General features: G+C 39.4%; 1 protein-coding gene and 1 pseudogene across 3 annotated transcripts in view; one reads left to right on the forward strand and one right to left on the reverse strand.

Annotated features, from left to right (window-relative positions):
- The window catches only part of TMC1 (transmembrane channel like 1), a 475,132-nt gene that overhangs the window by 169,251 nt on the left and 292,705 nt on the right, over positions 1-13,176 (reverse strand). The gene's annotated exons all lie outside the window — the stretch shown is intronic.
- On the forward strand, positions 12,619-13,011 carry LOC120360678 (small ribosomal subunit protein uS10-like; annotated as a pseudogene).

Below are 13,176 nucleotides of genomic sequence, written 5' to 3' on the forward strand. Positions count from 1 at the left end.
TTCCAGGCAGCTGAAAATGATGAGAGAAGGCTGAATGAAAGAGGTAGACTTAAATTGAGTCTCTAGATGTAAAGAGGTTAGAAGTCATCACTCCCATCCTAAGAAGAAAAAAGCTGAACAAACTGGGAATCAATGAGTCTTCTTAACTCTGTCAGCAGAACTGAGAGAGAGAGAAAGGATGGCCTCATTGGGCAGGTATTATAACAATAGGTGCTGTCACCTGACCATTTCACTGCTAAGCAATTTAAAAATTGCAGGGATTAAAAATGCCCAGGGTTCGCAGAGAACACTGGTGCCTGTGTTACTATCTCAATATTAAACAGACTAAATGAGAAAGTTCATTTAAATATGGTGGATTGTATTTATGTGTTTATTATGACTACATCCCAATATCCAACTACATTTGGTAGTAAAAGAATTATAAAAGCTATCTACTCACAAGACAAAAAGTAAGGAACATGAGCAGGTAAGAGATTTCTGCATCTTTTTGAAAATGTGAAAACAAGGAAGAGATTTTTGGTTCATCCAGGCATAAGAAAGTAGTAAGCTGGCAGCCAAGAGAAAAGAAGCTGACTCACACTGCAGAATCTAAGGATCGGATCTTAGAGGTCCTGGGGAGGGAAAGGGCAGTGAAGAGACATAGGACAGAAAACGGACTAAACCTGAAAGTCAACTTGGAATTTCCTTTGCCACTCTTACCTTACCCAGGATGCAAAAGCAGCCAGAGAGATGGAGAAATCCAAATCTACCAGTTATCACTAGTTCTACCTTGCTTTAGTTTCTTCGAAACACTGTCACCATCTGACATTATATTTTTTGGTTTTGGGTTGTTTTGTTTGTTTTGAGACAGGGTCTCAGCCTGTCACCCAGGCTGGAGTGCAGGGGGTGGGGGAATCTTGGCTCATTGCAACCTTGCCTCCTAAGCTCAAGCCAGCCTCCCACCTCAGCCTCCTGAGTAGCTGGAACTATGGCACATGCCACCATGTGTTTTGTTTGTTGTTTGTTTTGTTTTGGTAGAGGTGGGGTTTCCCTATGTTGTCCAAGCTAGTCTCAAACTCCTGGGCCTAAGCCATCCTCCTGCCTCAGCCTCCCAAAGTGCTGGGGTTATAGGCATGAGGACATCGCACCTGGCTATGACATTATGTTATCTACTTAATTGTTAATTGATTCACTGCTTATTTTCCCCACAAGTAAATAAGCTTCTAGGAAGGCAGGGGCTTTGTTGGTCTTCAACTCTTTATTGTCTGTGCTTGGCAAATAATAAGCAATCAATCAGTGTTTGTGATACGAATAAATGAGTGACCCAAGCAATAATATTAACAATAGCTATACTGTATAAGACTGATATCAGATGGCAATTTCCTTCCAGTCTCAGATTTACCACATTTCCCCCTGTCTTGGGGCCTTTGGATCAGTACAGGAAATTTTTCCAAGAGGAAGGAACAACATTAGCAAGGTCACAAAGAATAAGGAAGTACAAGGCATGAAGGGAACAGAGATTTGCTGGACTAGATTAGAACCACCTCAGTAGAGTGCTTCTCCAGTGTCCTTAGAGAAGGTCCCATATTACTCATTGCATCTCTCATGTCTCTTAATATTAAAGCACTTTTTCTTCCTTTCCTTTTCTTCTTTTTTTTTTTTTTTTTTAAATAGAGACAGGACAAGGTCTTGTTATGTAGTGCAGGCTAGTCTAACTCCTGCCCTCAAGCAATCCTCCTGCCTTGGACTCTCAAAATGCTTGCATTATAGGTGTGAGCCACTATGCTTGGCCTCAAAGCAAGTTTTAAATCCAACTATTATAAATATTTCCTTTTAAAATGTCTGATATTTTAACTTGCTATCTTCTCACTACAGCATTTGCGTAGTCTGGTGTCTCTGCCTTTCACATAACCCAAGCGTCTCCATTCAGAGAAGATGCAACCAAAGGCCATAAAGGAACTGTGGAGGGAGCCATGAGCCATGTTCTCCACTTCTGAAAGCCATCATCCAGGTCATTCTTATTGATGGAGAAAATAAAGTTCACTTGCATGTGATTGGGAAAATGTTCCCTCCCAGAAGCTAGTGTTGATAGCGCACACATCTAGAGCCTTCACCTACATCTAAATATAGTTCAGACGGAGTTTAGTAGGGAACAAAAAGCTAAGCAGATTTCTGAAATAAAGCAAACTAACTGAAGGCCTGTTAGATTAATCTCCAAGTCTGTAAACTAAGGTGGTATCATGGTGCCAGACATAACATTCAGGTCTCCTGACTAGAGCCTGAGTCACCAGTTGTTAGACTTGTGAATTCCAAAGAAGAGCTTGGCCTGGTTTATTTCAGCTTGCCAGGACTTCCACCCATCCAACCCAAGCCATTGGAATGCAGTGCTAAAGCACCCTGCATTTGATATTCTATGTGTGAAATATCTTTGTATCACTTTCTATAGCAACCTATCTAAATCAGTCACCAAATCTAAAAATAGACATTCTTCCTTAACTTAAGCCTTTGAGTCCATATAACCAATGGAGGAAAATAGTACCAGAGTCCAATCTTTTTTTCTAACCAGAGTCCAATCTTTTTTTTCTAACACCTCTAGTAAGCACTAAGAAAAGGAGTGGGAACCTAGACTAGAAATGTCTCTTCTCATACCCACCTGAAAGCAGCTCTCAGAAGGGCTGATAAAATCAAGGTTCATACGACTCATTATTCAAGTACCTACTCATATAGTTGACTATCCGCTTACTAAACACAGTCACTTACCACATAACTACACTTCAGTCAATGACAGACCTTATACACAAAGGTAGTATCATAAGATTATAATGGAGCTAAAAAATTCCTATTACCTATTGACATCAAAAGGGGAGAGTTCCCTGACCCCCACTTGCAGGACGTGTGGGAGGGGTATGCAGGACGTGTTCATCTGTTGGGCCACCACTGCTGCTCAAACCCCTTACAGGAGAGGGAGCATGTAGACAGACAGGTGCAGGAGCCAGGTCGGCCACTTTTTGGTTCCAGCCACATGATGGCGTCTAGGGGTGTGTGCCTGAGACTCTCAAAGCCCCAGTGGGTGTGCTACAGTGCTCTTTTAGCTCTTTCATTCAGATGGCTTAAGTGTTAACCAGCTCAGTGCCCTCCTGGTACCCAGGTTTTTGTCCAGGGTCCAGGAAGAATCAAGTCACACATGAACTTGAAGGATGGTGAATGAGGACATTTTACTGAGTGATGGAGGTGGCTCTCAGTGGGATGGATGAGGAGCTGGGAAGTGGATGGAGTGGGAAGATGATCTTCCCCTGGAGTCTGGCTGTCCCACAGCTGATCTCCTCTCTCACCATCCCCAACCAAACTCCTCAGATGCTCCTTCTATTCTCTCCTTCTCTGCAGTGCCACTCTTCAGCTTTTCTGTTATCTGTCCATCTGTCTGTCTGCTCATCTGCTCGTGGAGCCTGGGATTTGGGGTTTATATGGGTACAGGACAGACAGGTGTGGTGGGTCGAAAGGCAACGTTTGGGTGCAAAAACAGGAATGCCTATTTCCATTTAGAGATGCAGGTTTCCAGGCTTGGGAGTAAGGTCTTTGCCAGGGAACTGCCCTCTTCTACCCAGTATTTCCCTGTCTCCTGTCAGTATCAACATGGTAGCTCTGGTAATATGTCATAGCTCAACACATTACTCACATGTTTGTGGTGATCCTGATGAAACACACCTACTGCAATGCCGGGCATACAAAAATGTAGCACAGTTAAGTACAGTACATAATACTTGATAATGATAAAAAACCGACTATGTTACCGGTGTATGTATTTACTGTACAATACTCATAATCATTATTTTAGACTGTACGCCCTCTACTTGTAAAAAAGGAAATTAACTATAAAACAGCCTCAGGCAAGTCCTTCAGGACATAGTCCAGAAGAAGGCATTGTTATCACAGGAGATGTAAGCTTTGTGTTACTGCCCACAAAGATCTTCCAGTGGGACAAGATGTGGAAGTAGAAGATAGTGATATTGATAATCTGGACCCTGTGTAGGCCTACGGTAATGGGTTTGTGTCTTCATTTAAATTAAAAAGTTTAAAGGGAAAAAAACAGAACAAAAGCTTGTAGAATAAGTATATTTTAAAAAATGTTTGTATAATTGTACAAAGTGTGCTTTATGCTATTACGAGTCAAAAGTTTTAAAAAATTTAAAACTTTAGAAAGTAAAAGTTATAGTAATCTAAGATTAATCTGTTATTGAAGAAAGAAAAATATTTTTAATAAATTTAGTATAGTCTAAGTATATGGTATTTATAAAGTCTACTATGAAACTACCTTTGCAAACATTGTAACAGTGACAAAATTATGACAGTGAAAGATATCTGACTGCCGGGCATGGTGGCTCATGCCTGTAATCTCAGCACTTTGGGAGGCTGGGGCAGGCAGATCACCTGAGGTCGGGAGTTGGAGACCAGCCTGACCAACATGGAGAAACCTCATTTCTACTAAAAATACAAAATTAGCTGGGCATGATGGCACATGCCTGTAATCCCAGCTACTCAGGAGGCTGAGACAGAAGAATTGCTTGAACCCAGAAGGCAGGGGTTGCAGTGAGCCCAAATAATGCCACTGGACTCCAGCCTGGGCAACAAGAGCAAAACTCCATCTAAAAAAAAAAAAAAAAAGAGCCAGGCGCGGTGGCTCACGCCTGTAATCCCAGCACTTTGGGAGGCCGAGGCGGGTGGATCACGAGGTCGAGAGATCGAGACCATCCTGGTCAACAAGGTGAAACCCCGTCTCTACTAAAAATACAAAAATTAGCTGGGCATGGTGGCGTGTGCCTGTAATCCTAGCTACTCAGGAGGCTGAGCAAGGAGAATTGCCTGAACCCAGGAGGCAGAGGTTGCGGTGAGCCAAGATCGTGCCATTGCACTCCAGCCTGGGTAACAAGAGCAAAACTCCATCTCAAAAAAAAAGAAGAAAGAAAGAAAGAAAGAAAGAAAATATGAAGCAAAGAGATCTGACCTAACAGACTCCATCATGCTTCTAACCTCCAAGCTGCCCTTCTTCATTCCTGATCATAGGTCAAACTAACTTTGAGAAGAACTTAGTTTATAGTTTACCTTTGAAACCAAGATGGTAACAGCCCTTTCCTTAAATAAACCCTCTTCTTTCCTGGGACTAATCTGCCTTTGTAGGGCTAACAAATTAGCCACGAGATTTACAACTTCCCCAATTATTCCTGGAAATAACATCACTATTATAGAACCTAAGATTGGTCTTTTGAGATGTCTTTTTAGGGTTTTGCATTTCTGATAACTGATGGCCCCACCCAGACTCACCAACCTGTCCTGTGACCCCCACCCAGACGCAGATTCTAACATCTCCACTAAGGAGGAGCTAAGAAAAGGAGTGGACTTGAGAAATGCACAAGGACCATTTTCCATAACCCTATGACTGTAGCTCCAACCAATCAGCAGCACCATTCCCTGGCCCTTCAAACTATCCTTGAAAAACCCTACCCTTTGACTTTTCAGGAAGACTGATTTGAGTAATAAAACTCCAGTCTCCCATTCAGCTGGCTCTGTATGAATTAAACTCTTTCTTTGTTGCAATTCCTGGTTCTTGATAAATCACCTCTATCCAGGCAGCAAGCAAAGTGAACCTGTTGGGTGGTTACAAGAACCACTTAACTCTTGTTGTGGCAGTAGGGATATATGATATAAAAGGTTATCCATATCCCTGCATTCCCGGATTTTCTAGTATAATCATTGATACAATCTGCATCCTGAAATTTCTGGAGGAGTGCTGATTACAAAATATTTTATGGCTAAGACATATTGTTACAGAATTTTTCATTTTTTTCTTTAAAAAGCAACAAACTTTTGAATCTATTGCTTATTAATTAGCAAGCACACTTTTTTCTAATCATTTAAAAACCATAAAACAAAAACCTTTAAATGCTGTTAAACATCAAAACATAAAAGATGAGATCTGATACATGCAAAAATGTCCTAAAGAGACAGAATGGCTTTCAGGACAGAATAAGTAGCCAAAATGATGGTTTTGATACACTTAAAGAAAAAGAAGCCAGGCACGGTGGCTCATACCTGTAATACCAGCACTCTAGGAGGTCAAGACAGGTGAATCACCTGAGATCAGGAGTTTTGAGTTCAGCCTGGCCAATATGGTGAAACCCTGTCTCTACTAAAAATGCAAAAAAAAAAAAAAAAAAAAGCTGATTATGGTGACATACCTCTGTGATCCCACCTACTCAGGAGGCAGAGGCAGGAGAATTGCTTGAACCTGGGAGGTGGAGGTTGCAGTGAGCCAAGATTGCACCACTGCACTCTAGCCTGGGTGACAGAGCAAGACTCCACCTCAAAAAAAAAAGGAAAAAGAAAGAAAAAGAAATGTGTCAGAGGAGATGCAGTGGTTGAAAAAAGCAGCACAGGAAATGGCAAGTGAAAGAGGAATACAGTGTTTGTACTTATTCAACGTCATCTGGTAGAAAGAGATTCAGATCCTGGGGAAGATAAGCCCTTCCAATGCCTTTCCCTCTGTTGGCAAACCTGCAACGTTCCATATCCCTCGAGTCTATCAACCTGTTTTGCTCTTGATCAAGGGCTCTCCAAACAATGTTTGCATCATAATCTGGTCCTCCATGTAGATTTTCTCTAGGCCAATAATGTGCTGATCAGCAGGCACAAACCAGCTGTGAGTTTAGCAACTAGTCAACTGACCACAACAAACTCACCTCATCCTTGGACCTTTTCAGATTTGCAATCTAACAAAATGTAATTTAATTTCAAAAATTTGTTTGCAAAAATTATAAAAGAAAACTCAAAATCGGGAAAAATTATCTGGTCAAGTGTCTCAATATTCAGTCTGGAAAAAAGTGGCCATTAGTAATAAAAGGAACATAAATAACATCTCCATGCCAAAGCACTTGGAGATGAGTCACATGTAAATGGTACATGCTTAATACCACAGAAGTATGAAAAGGAAGAAATTACGTCTTACTGAGGAAATCCAGGAAAGCATCATAGAAGAGGCAGTAATCAAGTGAGGCTTGAAGAATGGGCAGAGTGATGATAAGCAAAGACCTAGAGGGGCTAAAGCGATTGCTCCTATCAAATAAAATGTAGAGGATGGAAAATGTGCTGGGCATGTAGGCAAACAGGTTAGATGTGGACTTAAAGTAAAACCAAGTTTAAATGGTAGAAGATGATGATGCAGCAGCTTGAGCAGTATAAATGTCACATGGCAGCAATGCAAAAACCATCTCATCTTTATTATGGAGGAGGAGACATCATGGAGTTAGACTCTAGGAATTAGGCAAGGCTAGAAAATATGATCCATGGCTGAAAACTGAAAAGCATACTGTTAACTCCTGATAATTTCTATATAAATACTTGCATGAAAGCAAGCTAAAAGTAAAAGTCAAGGACAAGTGCTTGAGAGAAAGGGACCCTGGTTCAGAATGGCATTATTTTGTAAATAAGGAAGCAAATTTGGGATACTTCATAATTTTGACTGGGTTCAGTAGGATACAAATGGGATACTTCATAATTTTGACTGGGTCTTCCAAGCATCTCCTGCACATTCCAAGAGATGTTTTTGGAAGAGAAGCCTTGTCTATTCATATTGCCATAAAGATATTAAAACCTAAAATACATCTATTTTCTACTAATTCAGTAGAAGGTTATTATGGCCAAGATGTAGCTATATGTAAAATCCTACATGTGCAGTCTGAGAAACTCTGGAATGCTCTGAAAAAAATTTCGTGCATTTGGAGGAGTTGGAACAGATGTAGAAAGACAAGAAAACTCTCTTCTTTGAATCAAAAATTAAAGGTTATTTTTCTCAAAGGCAGATAGAATTGAAGGAGAAAATGCTATTGTGTTGCTCATTGCCTCTCAAAAATTCGTGGTTTAAGAACTGGACAGTTGACCTGAATGTAAAGTTCAAGGAAAAGGAAATATATTTGAGGTAGAGAATTCAATTTCTCAAAACCACCATGTGTGAAGCCTCAAGCTAGTTGCAAATTTAACTTCCATACAATATTGTCCATGAAGTGAAAAAGCAAAAAACTAGCTACTATTGCTGGAAAGTCTGTTTAATTGTTCATTACCCAGGAAGTGTCATAGTGCTTCATAAATAAGGAATCCATATTCAGTTCAGACTTTAAGCAAAGGAGAACATTAACATCAAGGGAGTATGAAGCCACTTCAGTCCACAGTGTGTAGATGATCTTCCTCCTCAAGGCAGGAGGAATAAGATAGACCATAAGCACTGAGAGGTAGAAAATATATTATGCAGGCATACTCAGAGTTAGAAAGCAATGATTTTCAACTCTGTTATCAGCAAGTAAGACCCAGGAATCACAAATAGAAACCCCAACTAAGATCAGATCATGAGTAGAACAGAGTGCACAAAAAGATTAGCCTCCCCATTAGAAATTCTTTAGTTCTTTTGCTTAAAGGTTCTAACAAGTTACCTTAAGAGGAAGAACTAGCTATCTTATTAAAACCTATTATGTGCCCTACTAACTATAATTACAATTCAGTTCAGTACATGATGGTTATTTGTTTAAAGAGTAAACAAACTCTCCATGGCATTTTTGTTTTTTGGACACAGGGTCACACAGGGTCTTGCTCTGTTGTCTGAGCTGGAGTGCAGTGGCTCTATCTTAACTCACCACAACCTCTGCATTCTAGGTTCAAGTGATTCTCATGCCTCAGCCACCCCAGTAGCTGGGAATACAGGCACATGCCACCACACCTGGCCAATTTTTATTTTTAGTAGAGATGAAATTTCACCATGTTGACCAGGCTAGTCTTGCACTCCTGGCCTCAGGTAATCTGCCCACCTTGGCCTCCCAAAGTTCTGGGATTTACAGGCATGAACCACTGCCCCCGGCCCAAACTCCACTTTTAATTTGGCTCCATTGAATTTCACTTTTCCATCCCTGGATAATATGGCAGGAGATCCTGTAACTTTCTTGTTATTTTCACTTGTAGGAACCACCTCATTCTGAGAATTCAGATTCATTTTTCAGGTATTCAAATACCCAGTCCAGTCTATATTAAAACTGTAATCTCACATCCTATTCCAAGCTTCTCTCCTCTACCTACTCATGCCAAGAACTGAGGCTTGGAGACCTAAGTAAGGAAGTGAATACAGGCATTTTTTGACCATTTCTTCTGATTTATGTTTCCTTCCCCAGCCATCATGAGGCTTCTGGATCTTGTGTTGTCTAGACGAGTATAGGAAGTATCAGAAGGAGAAGGGCAAAAAGCTAAGCACTTTTGCTCACACTGTGTGGCCACCATGCCCTTGTGCTAGCATCTGTGGCTATTGCCTGGAAAAACCTGTAGGTTCTTCAGAACCACTCCCTTTTTCCCTAAGGGAATATTCACTCTTCGATTTATTGACTTACATCTTTTATTTTTCTGAAGGTCTTTTGTAACACCCCAACAGTTCACCCCATCAGCTCCTTCTGTGTCTGGATGACCCTCACACCAGCAAGTAACCTTCTTGGGAGAATAATCATCAGAATTTCTGAATCCCTCTTACTTTTTATTGCATGTACTTGGCTCAGAGTGAATATATAAATTCTTGCCTTTGAAAAAATGACAGAAATGTAAGAAGCTGTTTTGAATAACTCTGTTCTATAAAAACATATTCCTATTTGTAGGTACTACACGTTTAGCAAAATTAGGAGAGTGAAAAATTAACTAGAAAGAAGGAAGGAAGAAAGGAGTTAACAGAATTAAGGAATAGAACCTAGGATTTATGGAATTCTTCCTGTGTGTCAGGGCCTGCACTGTAAAACAGGTATTACCTCCATTTTGTAAATGAGTAAGTTGGGCTAAACACTATGAAATGTTTGGTTAGAATGAACAACCATCATTTTATTGTCCTAGTTATCCTGTTTTTCTGGGAACTCTTCTACCATTTTCCCAACATTTTCTGTGCACTGAACCCTAACATAAACATGTATCTATGTATTTATCCAGACGGCTAGGAAAATGAAAGCTTTAGGCACATTTAGCCTCAGCTTTACCTGTCGTATAATAACAGGTAATAACAGAGAGAAAACCATATGCAGTCAAAAGGAAGAATGAAACAGATAGCAGAGGTGAAAGACAGGGAATTTCCTGTATTTGCTGAAGTATTTTATGATCCTGAGGCTCAAATTCATTCTTAACTATGTGTTTTGTGAGTCACCCCTAACCTTTCAGCTTAGGCTAGCTAAACAGGAATCTATTGTTTTCAACCAAATTGCCCTTAACTAATATGTCAGCTCAAGATTTAAAGCTTATAAGAAGTGAAGCAAGGATTCAAACCTGGGTCTGTATGATTCTAACATTTGTTCTACTACCTATGTTGCCAAGAGTGTGGCTGATCAAGAGCAACTATAGGTCTGGGATGTGTAAACAGAACTGTAGCAGTCAGAACTTTGAAGTCATCATCCAAGCATGATCAGAACTGATCCGATTCATAGCAAACTGAATGTTTCAGTTCCACTACTATGCGGTGATCTAGATAAACTAAAGAATATTCACTAGAAAGTCATGAAAGATTGAAGTCCTAAAATGAGAAATAGTAAATATTGCCTCTGTAATTCAATTGATACTTTATATCCTGCACCCAAATATTTTTCTTACTATTGTCCTTTACCACCTTTTAATTTTTCTAAGTATTTGTTCCATCTGCCCTTTCTGTTGTATTCAACAATCAGCATATATTGAATATTGTGTCAAATCCATTAAAATTAAAAGCACACAGCGTATTGAAACACAAGGGGATATGAGGAGAATTTAATCATTGTGCTTCTAGATATGAATCTGTATTGACAGGAACTGACTTTTTCCCCATACCATGGCAAGAAGAGAAGGAAGAATTCCCATATACTGATATGAAATATTTAAATTAGTACTACAAATTAATTTCAAAATTGAAGCAGTTGTTAAACTACGGACTGTGTCACAGTGGTGGTGGGGAAGCTTAAGAGATTTAGCTCTGGATAGTGATACTTTTCGTTATCTAGGACAATTTTGGTTTGGACTCTTTCATTGTTGTCTCATTGTAAAGTTCTGGACTTTACAACCCTTCTTCAAATCTCTCCAAGACCTATAAAGACATCAGACAAAAGTGGAATTTCATCTTTCTTTTCCCATTATAACATACCATATGGATACACCCAAGACTTATAAATTTTGTCATATGGAACTCAGATACTAAAAATCTATTATCTTTGGCAAAACACAGAACTACAAGAACTACCCCAAAACTGAAAAATAGGTTTTGAAGATATTCTCATTTACCTGTTTACATCATCTAAAATTTATGATATCTAAAGGGAAACCTCAAATAATTAAGTCAAAGCATATTATTAACAAACAGTATTGGAATTCTACTCCCAGCCACAATCCAGTAACTAGGAATGCATTTACCTGTTTACCTTAAGCATGTAGAAAGCCAGACAAAATATATGAAACATTTGTTTTCAGACACTGGTCAACAGGGAACCCAAGACAGTGATCTCTGAAGGGGAAGGAGATAAGATGACCCCTGACATTGCCTGATCTTTTTGGCTGAGGAGAGTTTCTAGGGTGCAACATAAGCAGGGGAAATCCGAACAGTAGCTTGTAGTCTGACTGAGTTGAGGAGTCACAGTTCTGATTTCAGAGATTTTCACACTTAGAATTTGTGGGATAGAATAATAGAAATGAGTGACACAGAGAGAGCTCTGGAGATCTTTGGACCCTTTCAAACTTTTCAAACACTGCTGTGTGCAAAGATGTGTGGTCACTAAGGTCAGGGAAAGAACTATCAGAAAGGAGTATGCAGAATAGTGTCCAGACCTTACAAGAATCAGGAATAGCTTAGGTTGTTACCCAGTCAAAAAAAGATCTCCTATCTCACAGTAACATGGGACCTTTAATAGGGCTATTTCCTAGATCAAAGTAGCCTTGCTCTGAACTCACCCTAACAAATCTTAAAACCAAATCTCAAAAGCATCCAGCTAATTCCAGGAAGCTTATCTGCATCCCCAGGGGTGGGGGAAAGAAATCCAACAGTATTTAAGGGAATACAGAAAAATTTAGAACACAAAACTATAAAATTCATTATGTCCAACTGTAAGTGAAGTTTACTTTTAAATTTAATTTTAAAAATTACCAAATAAGCAAAGAAGTAGGGAAAATATTGCCTCCCAAGCAGAAAAGTAATCAAATCTGTCTATAGAAACAGATCTAGTAATTGCAGAAATGATAGAATTAGCAGATAACAGTAAAACAATTATTATAAGTATACTCCAAATGTTTAAGACAATGATGAGAAAAATTAAAACAAAACTTTTCAAATACAAATCAAACTTTGCAGATAGAAAATTTAATGTTTGAAATGAGAAACATACTGGATAGGATAAACTTTAAATTAGATATTGACCCAAAAAAAAAGCACCAAACTTGAAGACAGATTTTATCCAAAATGAAACAGAAGGAAAATAAGATTTTTAAAACACGAAACACCTCTTTAAGGAAGACGTGGTCGTAGGTGGTGCGGAGCTCTGATCCGCCTGCTCATGCTCCTGACTCACCGCTGTTCGCTCTCGCTGAGGAGCAAGTTGGTCAGGAAGCCACGTGGCAATCATGGCTTTTAAGGGTACTGGAAAAACACCCGTGGAGCTGGAGGTGGCAATTCACCAAATTTGAATCACTCTAACGAGCTGCAACATAAAATCCCTGGAGAAGGTGTATGCTGACTTGAACAGAGAAACAAAGGAAAAGAATCTCAAAGTGAAAGGACCACTTCAAATAGCTACCAAGACCTTGAGAACCACTACAAGAAAAACTCCTTGTGGGGAAGGTTCTAAGACATGGGATTATTTCCAGATGAGAATCCACAAGCAACTCATTGACTTGTACAGTCCTTCTGAGATTGTTAAGCAGATTACTTCCATCATTATTGAGCCAGGAGTTGAGATGGAAGTCACCATTGCAGATGTTCAAGTCAACTATTTTAATAAATTGAATACCAATTGAAAAATTGAAAAAAAAAACTATGAAACAAACATCAGTAATCTTTTGAATGATATTAAGAAGTCTAGGATATTTGTAATTGGAGTCCCAGAAGAGGGATTCAGAAAAAAAAAAGAGAAAATAATGGCACAAAGATAGGAATGCTCACAGTCTGCTCATCAGAAACTA

This window comes from Saimiri boliviensis, chromosome 2 (genome assembly GCF_048565385.1).
Source record: "Saimiri boliviensis isolate mSaiBol1 chromosome 2, mSaiBol1.pri, whole genome shotgun sequence".
In the NCBI taxonomy this organism is placed as follows: Eukaryota; Metazoa; Chordata; class Mammalia; order Primates; family Cebidae; genus Saimiri; species Saimiri boliviensis.